The sequence below is a fragment of the Triticum dicoccoides genome, chromosome 4B, assembly GCF_002162155.2.
Source record: "Triticum dicoccoides isolate Atlit2015 ecotype Zavitan chromosome 4B, WEW_v2.0, whole genome shotgun sequence".
Lineage (NCBI taxonomy): Eukaryota > Viridiplantae > Streptophyta > Magnoliopsida > Poales > Poaceae > Triticum > Triticum dicoccoides.
The window spans coordinates 220,285,136-220,297,223 of record NC_041387.1 but is presented as its reverse complement, the minus strand read 5'-3'; positions in this window follow the sequence as shown (position 1 = coordinate 220,297,223).

Sequence of the window (12,088 nt, the reverse complement as noted above, 5' to 3'; positions counted from 1 at the left end):
GTGGCAAATGGTAAAACCAATGTTGGGCATTGCTGGAAAAGCTTTAATCAAGGCGAACTATCAAGGGGTTCCCATTATAGCCCAACCGCGTAAGGGACGCACAATCCGGGAACATAACACCGATATGACGGAAACTAGGGCGGCAAGAGTGGAACAAATCACTAGGCGAGAGGCCGAGCCTTCCACCCTTTACCAAGTATATAGGTGCATTAAGATAACATAGCAATATAATGATATCCCAACAAGAATATAAATGTTCCAACAAGGAACGGCTCCATCTTCACCTGCAACTAACAACGCTATAAGAAGGGCTGAGCAAAGCGGTAACATAGCCAATCAACGGTTTGCTAGGACAATGGTGGGTTAGGGGTTCAACATGGCAATTGGGAGGCTGACAAGCAAAAGGTAGGCATCGTAGCATTGGCAAAGCAAAAGAGCGAGCAAACTAGCATAGCAAAGATAGTAGTGATTTCGAGGGTATGATCATCTTGCCTGCACAGTTGTCAGAGTTGACTGGATCCTCACAAGCAAACTCAACGGGCTCCTCGGTAGCGAACTCGTCTCCCGGCTCTACCCAACAAGACAAACAAGCAACAAGGATACAATCAACCACGGGCAAGACCAAGCAATATGATGAAATGACGATATGCTATGCGGGATGTGATGCGGGATGCAAAATGCAAGATATGACAGGAAATGCATGAACCTGGCATCAACTTGGAAAACCAAGTGTGCCACTGGATAGAGGGGATGAAATCGCTTGAAAACGATATAAAGATCATAGGAATCGGAGCTACGGTTTGGAAATGGCGAGCGTTTTAAGATATGACACCGGTCTGCGATTTACAGCAAGTAGGCATCTAAATGCAACGAAATGAACATGCTACAGCCACCAAACATGAAAACAAAATACATGGCAGTGATGTACACAAGATGGTTTACAAAACACTAGCACTGAGCCATAGGCAAATTCATCCATTAAGAGGTTCAAACAAGCATGGCTAAAACGCAAATGCAAAACAGATTTCAGACTTAGTGAAATCAACACTAGTCTGAAATTTCAGATCACGAAGCTCTATTCGGAGCAGCAAAACAACATGATAGAAACCCTGAACATGACAAGTAAGAACATGGCATGGAGCTATTCATCAAGCTTAATAAAACACCCAAAGTGACCTGGGGCCAAAAGGGTTCACAAAATACTCTACCGAGCTCACGAACATTGCTCGAACACAATCAGTTTTCAGACTTAGTGAAAACTGAGACATGCTGAAATTTAACTCACGAAGGCATGTAAACAAGCTCGATGCACTCACTACGGTGCAAGTCATGGCAAGGAAAGCATATAACCAGCAAGAAGGCACAAAGTGCTAGCTACACATGGCAAGAACGAAGGCATAGCATGCATGGAACTCTAACGGTAGCACCGGCGAAATCGCAAACAAGTTGACGATCTGCCCCGATTAACAACGAAGCAAAAGTTGAGCTCGATTGAGTCAACCTAGAGCACTCCACAAATTCCAACAAAGACATGGATGGATAGAGCATGACATAAATATCAAAACTCCCTTACTGATCATCCTCAAAAGAGGCACGGATCGCTAAGAAACAAGCTGGACATATAGCATCATGAACTAAAATATCCCAGACTTAGTGAAAATCACTAAGTCCCTGAAATCTGCAATCTCAGGGACCTCTCTTCGCAAGCTTGCACAAGACAACACACACATCCTAAAAATGCATGGGTGGCACCTCTGGAAAGAAGACAAAATGCTTCACAATACATCCCAAAGGGGCACAGGCATATCATGCACGGATTAAACATAGCAAAAATGACAAAAGTGCATGATGAACTAACGGTTCTGCAATTTAACTCACGAAGCCTCCTTCTAACAGCATTTCGGGTATCAAGATGACCTCAAATGCAAATGATGCAATGGGATGAAATGATGTACAAGTCGAGGCGAAGATTTTGATATATCATACGCCTAAAACGGATCTACGGTTGCGGAGATACGAGCAGTCAAAGATAGCATAAAAATCTGGGAGTTAGGGTTTCGGGGGAGAGGGGGTCAACCTAGCCCAGATCCAGATCCAGCGCACGGATCCCGAGGCGGCGCCGGGGACACTGTTCACGCCGGAGCTCCTGTAGCTCGCCGGCGAGGGGGCCGTGGCCGTGGCGGCTGCCGGCGACGAGGAGGCGGCGAGGAGGCGGCGGAGGGGCACGGCGGCGGCCGGGCGTCGGAGGGGCACGGCGGCGGCCGGGCGTCGGTGGTGGCGGCCGCGGGCGGCGAGGAGGCCGGCGGAGGGGCGGCGAGCGGTGGCGGGGCGGCGGCCCACGGCGGCGCCGGGCGCCGGAGACGAGGAGGGAGGCGGCGCTGGCGGCGGGAGGCACCAGGCGGCGGGGCGAGGCGGCTGGGCCGCGGGGGCTTCCCGCGGGCCTGGCGGGCCGGCGGCGGCGAAGCGGTCCCCCGGGCCACGTGGCGGCGGCTGAGTGGCGGCGGGGTGGAGCGGACGCTGTCCGGCGCGGGCCGGACACGTCCGTCGGCGCGGGGAGATCTGTTTTTTTTAGGGTTTCGGGGAGAGGGAGAGATCCGAAAACGGAGGGGTGTATATATAGGCATAGAGGGAGCTAGGAGAGTCCAAATGAGGTGCGGTTTTCGCCCACACGATCGTGATCGAACGCTCTAGGACATGGAGCAGAGTTTGGTGGGTTTTGGGCCAAATTTGGGGGGTGTTGGGCTGCAACACACACGAGGCCTTTTCGGTCCCTCGGTTAACCGTTGGAGCATCAAACGAAGTCCAAATGATACGAAACTTGACAGGCGGTCTACCGGTAGTAAACCAAGGCCGCTTGGCAAGTCTCGGTCCAATCCGGAAATGTTTAGACCCCACACACGAAAGAAGACTAGAAATGACCACCGGAGGAGAACGAAACGCCGGAATGCAAAACGGACAACGGGGAAAATGCTCGAATGCATGAGATGAACATGTATGCAAATGCAATGCACGTGATGACATGATAAGAGATGCACGAAAAAGAAAACAACACACGGAGACAAAGACCCAAACCCGAGAAATAAATATAACTTAGCGCCAGGGACGGCAAGAGTTGGATACTAATATGGAAAGTTACATCTGGGGCGTTACAACACTCCACCACTACGAAAAAGATCTCGTCCCGAGATCTAGGACTGAAAGAACTCCGGGTACTCAGAACGGAGGTGATCCTCGCGTTCCCAGGTAGCTTCACGGTCGGAATGGTGTGACCACTTAACTTTGAGAAATTTGATTGACTTGTTGCGAGTCTTGCGTTCAGTCTCTTCAAGAATAGCAACTGGGTGCTCACGATAGGAGAGATCTTCTTGGAGCTCAATGTCCTCGAAGTTGACGGTGCGGTCAGGAGTCTTGAAGCACTTTCGAAGCTGAGAGACATGAAACACATCATGAACATTTGCAAAGTTTGAAGGAAGCTCGAGTTGATAGGCGAGGTCGCCTCTCTTGCTGACAATCTTGAAAGGTCCCACGTATCTAGGGGCAAGCTTCCCTTTGATACCGAAGCGACGAGTACCTTTCATAGGAGAGACGCGGAGGTAAACGTGATCTCCGATCTCGAAACAGATCACGATGCTTACTATCATAGTAGCATTTCTGGCGGGATTGAGCTGCTTTGAGGTTATCACGAATGACTTTGCACATTTCTTCTGCCTCTGTGATTAAGTCATTACCCAGCAGCTGACGTTCACCGGTTTCAGACCAGTTGAGAGGGGTACGGCACTTCCTGCCATACAGAATTTCAAAGGGGCCTTGCCCGAACTTGCTTGAAAGCTGTTGTTGTATGAGAATTCAGCATAAGGAAGACAATCCTCCCACCTCATGCCGAAGGAGATCACACAAGCCCTGAGCATATCTTCAAGAATTTGGTTGACACGCTCGACTTGACCGCTTGTTTGAGGATGGAAAGCTGTGCTGAAGCGGATGTTGGTGCCCATGGCCTTCTGCAAAGAATCCCAAAACTTGGAGGTAAAGATGCTGCCACGGTCTGAAGATATCACTTGAGGAATACCGTGCAGAGAGACAATGCGAGAGGTATAGAGTTCCGCCAATTGAGCTGCAGTGATTGACTCTTTGATAGGCAGAAAATGAGCCACTTTGGTGAGCTTGTCGATGACGACAAATATAGCATCATTGCCACGCTTGGACTTTGGAAACCCAGTCACGAAGTCCATTTCAATGTGGTCAAACTTCCATTCTAGAATGGTAAGAGGTTGGAGGAGACCAGCTGGCCTTTGGTGTTCTGCCTTCACTCTTCTGCAGACATCACATTCGTTCACGAATTGAGCGATCTCGCGCTTCATTCGAGTCCACCAATAAGCTTGCTTGAGGTCCTGATACATCTTCGTACTACCAGGGTGGATGGAGAGGAGAGAGTTGTGAGCCTCGTTCATGATCACCTTACGGAGTTCACCTTTGGGCACAACAATTCGATCCTCGAAGAAGAGAGTGTCCTTGTCATCAAGTCGGTAGCACTTGTACTTGGACTGACTCTTTGCCATACCAATCTTCACCTTCTTCACCATAGCATCAAGAAGTTGGGCTTGGCGAATCTGGTCTTCTAAGGTAGGAGAGACTTGAAGGTTGGCGAGGAAACCTTGAGGAACAACTTGCAGATTAAGTTTGCGAAAAGCTTCACAAAGCTCGGGTTGATAAGGCTTGAGAATCAGACTGTTGCAATATGCTTTTCTGCTCAAAGCGTCAGCAATCACATTAGCCTTGCCTGGAGTATACTCGATACTCGGATTGTACTCTTGAATCATTTCGACCCATCGAGTCTGCCTGAGGTTGAGATTAGGCTGAGTGAAGATGTACTTGAGACTCTTGTGATCAGTGAAAATATCCACTTTCCTTCCCAATAGAAGATGTCTCCAAGTCAACAAAGCGTGCACAACTGCCGCCAACTCGAGATCATGAGTGGGGTAGTTCTTCTCATTAGGTTTCAACTGGCGAGAGGTATAAGCAACAACTTTCTTCTCTTGCATCAGTACAGCACCGAGACCTTGGAGAGAGGCATCACAAAAGACCTCGTACGGTTTGGTTTCATCAGGCGGAGTCAGAACTGGAGCAGTGATCAATTTCTCTTTCAAAGTGTTGAAAGCAATATCACACTCCGGAGACCAAACGTACTTGACGTGCTTCTGAAGAAGATTTGAGAGAGGCTTGGCGATCTTAGAAAAGTTTTCAACGAATCTTCTGCAATAGCTTGCGAGACCGAGAAAACTGCGGAGTTGCTTCACGTTCTGAGGAGGTTCCCAATTCACAATTGCGGACACCTTCTCAGGATTCACGGAAATGCCCTTGGCAGAGATGATATGACCAAGATAAAGAACCTCATCGAGCCAAAATTCACACTTGGAGAACTTGGCGTAAAACTGATGTTCTCTGAGCTTGTCAAGAACCAAACGCAAGTGCTTGGCATGATCTTCCTTGTTCTTCGAGAAAACCAGAATGTCGTCGAGATAGACCAAAACGAATTCATTGGTGTAGGGGTTGAAGATGAAGTTCATCATACGAGAGAACGTCGGAGGAGCGTTGGCGAGGCCAAAAGACATGACGGTGTATTCATATGAACCAAAACTTGTTCTGAACGCCGTCTTGGGAATATCTTGCTCACGAATACGAATCTGATGATAACCCATACGGAGATCAAGCTTGGAGAATACTTGAGCACCCTTGAGTTGTTCGAACAGCTCATTGATGTTGGGAAGTGGGTATTTGTTCTTGATGGTCTTCTTGTTTACTGGACGGTAATCAACACAAAGTCGACTCGATCCATCCTTCTTCTTCACAAAAAGAACACCACAACCCCACGGAGAAGTACTAGGCCGAATGAGACCCAATCTTTCTTGCTCATCGAGTTGTTTCTTCAACTCCTTCAACTCTTTAGGCCCGAGCTTGTAGGGACGTTTGCACACAGGTTCCGTGCCAGGCTCAAGTTCAATAACGAATTCAACCGGCCGGTTTGGAGGCATCCCTGGAAGTTCTTCTGGAAAGACGTCTTGATATTCGCAAACGACAGGAATTTGAGAGATAGCATCCAATTCACCCTTCTCATTGAGAGAAAACAACCGGACGGAATTATCCCGAGCGGCAAAGACAATGACATCCTCAGACGAATGAGTCAGTTGAATCTGCCTGGCTGCACAGTCAAGCTGAGCTTTATGCTTAGAGAGCCAGTCCATCCCGAGAATAAGATCGATATCGGAGTTACCAAGAACCATAGGAGAAGCAAGAAACTTGAAATCGCCCATCGTGATAGCGACATCTGGCACCTCCAGACTTGCGCTCAAACGTTTGCCAGGAGAAATGATATCCATATGTTTACCCAAAAGAGAAGAAACGAACTCATGCTTGGTAAAAAATGGCTTTGACATGAAACAATGCGATGCACCCGTGTCAAAAAGAACTTTTGCAGGAATATCATTAATAGGAAGGTTACCCATAATGACATCTGAAGAATCCTCAGCCTGAGCTGCATTCAGCATATTGACCTTGGCGTGCTTGGGATTGTGCTTGACCACAGCTGTACTTGCCGATCTGACAGGAGGAGGAGGAGGAAGACGCCTCTGGTTGGTACACTTGTTGGCATAGTGACCCTTCTGTTGGCACTTGTTGCACGTGACCTCTGAAAGCGGACGGTGATACGGAGCACTCGATCTTGGCGCTTGAGACGAGGACTTGTTCTGAAAGCCTGGGTTGGGTGGGTGGGAGAAACCACTGTCACCTTTGCTCTTCTGCTGATACGGCTGACGAAACGGAGGAGGAGGAAGCCAATACTTCAGCTGCTTGACCACTTGAGTAGAGGAAGAAGGAGTAACATCTCTGGCACGCTTCCTGGAAGCATCACATCTCATCTGAGCAGCTTCTTGCTTCAGTGCCATGTTGTAGAACTCATCGTATCTCAACGGCTCAAAGAGAACAAGAGCGAGCTGAATTTCCTCACGAAGACCACCCCTGAACTGATAGATCATGCTCTTCTCGTCAGGAACATCCTGCTTGGCAAAACGGGCGAGCTTCTGGAACAATTTGTTGTAGTCATAGACAGACAAAGAGCCTTGCTTCAGATTGCGGAATTCCTGACGCTTACTCTCAACCACACTTTGAGGGATGTGATGAGCGCGGAAATCTTGACGGAAATCGTCCCAAGTGATCAGACGTCCACCTCTGGAATCCTTGTACTGCTGGAGCCACTCTGCAGCCTGATCTTTGAGCTGGAAAGAAGCGAACTTGACGAAATCTTCAGGCCTGACGTTGCTACATTCAAAATGCTTGCCCAGATCCACTAGCCAATCGTCAGCATCGGTAGCCTCAACACAACCGCTAAACGTCTTTGGGCCATTAGCAAGGAACTGGTTCAGAGTAGCAAAGTGGTGCTGATTGTGGCCTTGATTCCCTTGACTGCCTTGATTGCGCTCTTGAAGGATTTGCATGATCAACTGTGTGTTTGCATTAGTAGCGGCCATCACAGCTTGCCATGCTTCCGGAGGAGGCGGAGGTGGAGGCGGATCAGGATTCGGAGTCGTGCGCGTTGGAGGAGCCATCCTGAACAGGTTGACCACCATTAGCACATAGATAGACAACAATATAGAAGCTGAATCCAACGGAATGAAAATTGCAACATATAGTCTTCACATCCGAACAAAATGAACGAATGCATTCCTCTTCAAATGATCACATATCCATAAATTGCGAAGCCACGAAAAATTAAGGTAGAGAAATAAATCAACAAGGTACGGATCAAGAACGAATAATCGGTAAGAAATCCCAATCTCAAACCAATATTCGTGGAAGAAGAACTAGAGCTACTAGATTTCCCACCTATGAAACTCCCGAACCTTTCCGGTTATGCAATCAGGTGTTGGGGATACAGGGGAAGCACAATATCTCACCCAAACTAGCAAATCCTACATCCAGCTGTATCCATCCTTCAACACATAACCAGGAAAACTTCGGAAACCATCTACCTCAACCTTCGAAAAGCATCCGTTATACAAGTTATGGCGATACTCCCGAACTCCCGCCCCAGTACTGGGTGGCGTCGAGGTTATCTCACCAACGAACTGCATAAAAGAGATTTTCGATGTCGGCGAACATATCTCAAGTATACCAGAATTGCAACGATAAAATTGTGACGACAACACCTCGGAGCTCAACTCCCCGGGACACTGCCACAACCCCTAAAGACAGGAGGCACCAAGAACAATGTTCTCGTCACAAAACCATCGGAACAAAACCAAGATACTCGCGTGAACCTAAAAAAAAATTTTAGTGAAATTTTAGAAGAGAAGAGTCAAAACTCTACGCCAGGATGCCTTACCAGAGCGATGAGGAGACTGGGAAGTAAAAAGAATTCCTAAGCTCTCCGATATATAATTCCTAAGGACTCAAAACATTTTTTCTAGACACAACTCGGCTGCTAAAAACGATCAAGCAATGGGGCTCCTAAGGTCGGGGATGGCTCTGATTACCAACTTGTAACGCCCTCGATGCGGCTATAGCTCCCACGTGTCGAGGCACGACTTAGAGGCATAACCGCATTGAAAGCAATGTCGCAAGTCAGGCAATCATTACAACATCCCATGTAATACATAATAAAAGGGGGAGATAACATAGTTGGCTTACACTCGCCACGTCACATCAGAGTACATAAATAACATCCATCAAACAAACACTCATGGCCCGACTACGGCGCCAAAATAGAAAAGACCCCCAACATGCGACAAGGTCCTGAATCGATAACCCCAACTAGGCACCACTACTGATCATCCGGAAAGGACACGTAGTATCGCTGAGAGTCCTCGTCGAACTCCCACTTGAGCTCGTAATCGTCAACTGGAGCGGAATCACCTGGACCTGCATCTGGAGTTGTAGTATCTGTGAGCCACAGGGACTCGACAATCTCACACCCACGCGATCAAGACTATTTAAGCTCATAGGGATGGATAAGGCAAAATATATGTGGAGCTGCAGCAAGCGACTAGCATATGTGGTGGCTAACTTATACGCAAAAGAGAGAGAGAAGAGAAGGCGAAGCACGAGCGAGAATCTAAAGGAACATCCCGCGCAAGCATAACTCCAACACCGTGTCCACCTCCCGGACTCCGCCGAGAAGGGGCCATCACGGTAACACACACGGTTGATTCATTTTAATTAAGTTTAGTTCAAGTAATCTACAACCGGACATTAACAAATTCCCATCCGCCCATAACCGCGGGCACGGCTTTCGAAAGATCAATCCCTGCAGGGGGGGTCCCAACTTAGCCCATAACAAGCTCTCACGGTCAACGAAGGAATAGACCTCCACCCAAGACACACCGATCAGACTCGGTATCTCGGTACAACAAGATGATTCGACAGGTTAAAACAAGTCCAGCAACACCGCCCGAATGTGCCGACAAATCCCGATAGGAGCTGCACATATCTCTTTCTCAAGGCACGCTCGGATAGGTCAAGCTACGAGTAAAACCAAACCTCAAGTTTCCCCGAGGTGGCCCCACAGGCTGCCTGGTTCGGACCAACACTCAGAGGAGCACTGGCCCGGGGGGGGGGGGTTAAAATAAGATGACCCTCGGGCTCCGGAAACCCAAGGGAAAAAGAGGCTAGGTGGCAAATGGTAAAACCAATGTTGGGCATTGCTGGAAAAGCTTTAATCAAGGCGAACTATCAAGGGGTTCCCATTATAGCCCAACCGCGTAAGGGACGCACAATCCGGGAACATAACACCGATATGACGGAAACTAGGGCGGCAAGAGTGGAACAAATCACTAGGCGAGAGGCCGAGCCTTCCACCCTTTACCAAGTATATAGGTGCATTAAGATAACATAGCAATATAATGATATCCCAACAAGAATATAAATGTTCCAACAAGGAACGGCTCCAATCTTCACCTGCAACTAACAACGCTATAAGAAGGGCTGAGCAAAGCGGTAACATAGCCAATCAACGGTTTGCTAGGACAATGGTGGGTTAGGGGTTCAACATGGAAATTGGGAGGCTGACAAGCAAAAGGTAGGCATCGTAGCAGTGGCAAAGCAAAAGAGCGAGCAAACTAGCATAGCAAAGATAGTAGTGATTTCGAGGGTATGATCATCTTGCCTGCACAGTTGTCAGAGTTGGCTGGATCCTCACAAGCAAACTCAACGGGCTCCTCGGTAGCGAACTCGTCTCCCGGCTCTACCCAAAGACAAACAAGCAACAAGGATACAATCAACCACGGGCAAGACCAAGCAATATGATGAAATGACGATATGCTATGCGGGATGCGATGCGGGATGCAAAATGCAAGATATGACAGGAAATGCATGAACCTGGCATCAACTTGGAAAACCAAGTGTGCCACTGGATAGAGGGGATGAAATCGCTTGAAAACGATATAAAGATCGTTGGAATCGGAGCTACGGTTTGGAAATGGCGAGCGTTTTAAGATATGACACCGGTATGCGATTTACAGCAAGTAGGCATCTAAATGCAACGAAATGAACATGCTACAGCCACCAAACATGAAAACAAAATACATGGCAGTTATGTACACAAGATGGTTGACAAAACACTAGCACTGAGCCATAGGCAAATTCATCCATTAAGAGGTTCAAACAAGCATGGCTAAAACGCAAATGTAAAACAGATTTCAGACTTAGTGAAATTAACACTAGTCTGAAATTTCAGGTCACGATGCTCTCTTCGGAGCAGCAAAACAACATGATAGAGAACCTGAACATGACAAGTAAGAACATGGCATGGAGCTACTCAACAAGCTTAACAAAACACCCAAAGTGACCTGGGGCCAAAAGGGTTCACAAAATACTCTACCGAGCTCACGAACATAGATCGAACACAATCAGTTTTCAGACTTAGTGAAAACTGAGACAAGCTGAAATATAACTCACGAAGGCATGTAAACGAGCTCGATGCACTCACTACGGTGCAAGTCATGGCAAGGAAAGCATAAAACCAGCAAGAAGGCACAAATTGCTAGCTACACATGGCAAGAACTAAGGCATAGCATGCATGGAACACTAACGGTAGCATCGGCGAAATCGCAAACAAGTTGACGATCTGCCCAGATTAACAACGAAGCAAAAGTTGAGCTCGATTGAGTCAACCTAGAGCACTCCACAAATGCCAACAAAGACATGGATGGACAGAGCATAACATAAATATCAAAACTCCCTTACTGATCATCCTCAAAAGAGGCACGGATCATTAGGAAACAAGCTGGACATATAGCATCACGAACTAAAATATCCCAGACTTAGTGAAAATCACTAAGTCTCTGAAATCAGTAAACTCAGGTACTTCTCTTCGCAAGCTTGCACAAGACAACACACACATCCTAAAAATGCATGGGTGGCACCTCTGGAAAGAAGACAAAATGCTTCACAATACATCCCAAAGGGGCACAGGCATATCATGCACGGATTAAACATAGCAAAAATGACAAAAGTGCATGATGAACTAACGGTTCTGCAATTTAACTCACGAAGCCTCCTTCTAACAGCATTTTGGGTATCAAGATGACCTCAAATGCAAATGATGCAATGGAATGAAATGATGCACATGTCGAGGCGAAGATTTTGATAAATCATATGCCCAAAACGGATCTATGGTTGCGGAGATACAAGCAGTCAAAGATAGCACGAAAAATTAGGGTTTCGGGGGAGAGAGGTCAACCGAAAAATCCCAGATCCAGATCGGGATCGGGCACAGACTCCGAGGCGGTGGCGGTACTGTTCACCAGCGACGACGGGGAAGGAGGCAGCGGCCGGCGACGAGGGGACCGGAGGGCGACGGCGAGGTTGCCGGGCGGCGCCAGCGTGGAGGCGGGCGGCGCGCCGCCGGGGACGGCGAGGCGGCGGCGGCTGCTCCGGTCGGGGAGGCGCGGGGCCGGCGGCGGAGTCGGGCGCGGCGGCCCGGCGAGGCGACGAACGGCGGCGGGGCAGCGGCCGGAGGAGGAGAAGAAGGGCGGCGGCGCGCGGGCGCCTCTGGCCCGAGCGGTCGGCGGGGAGGGCCGGCCCCGGGCCCTCGCGGGCC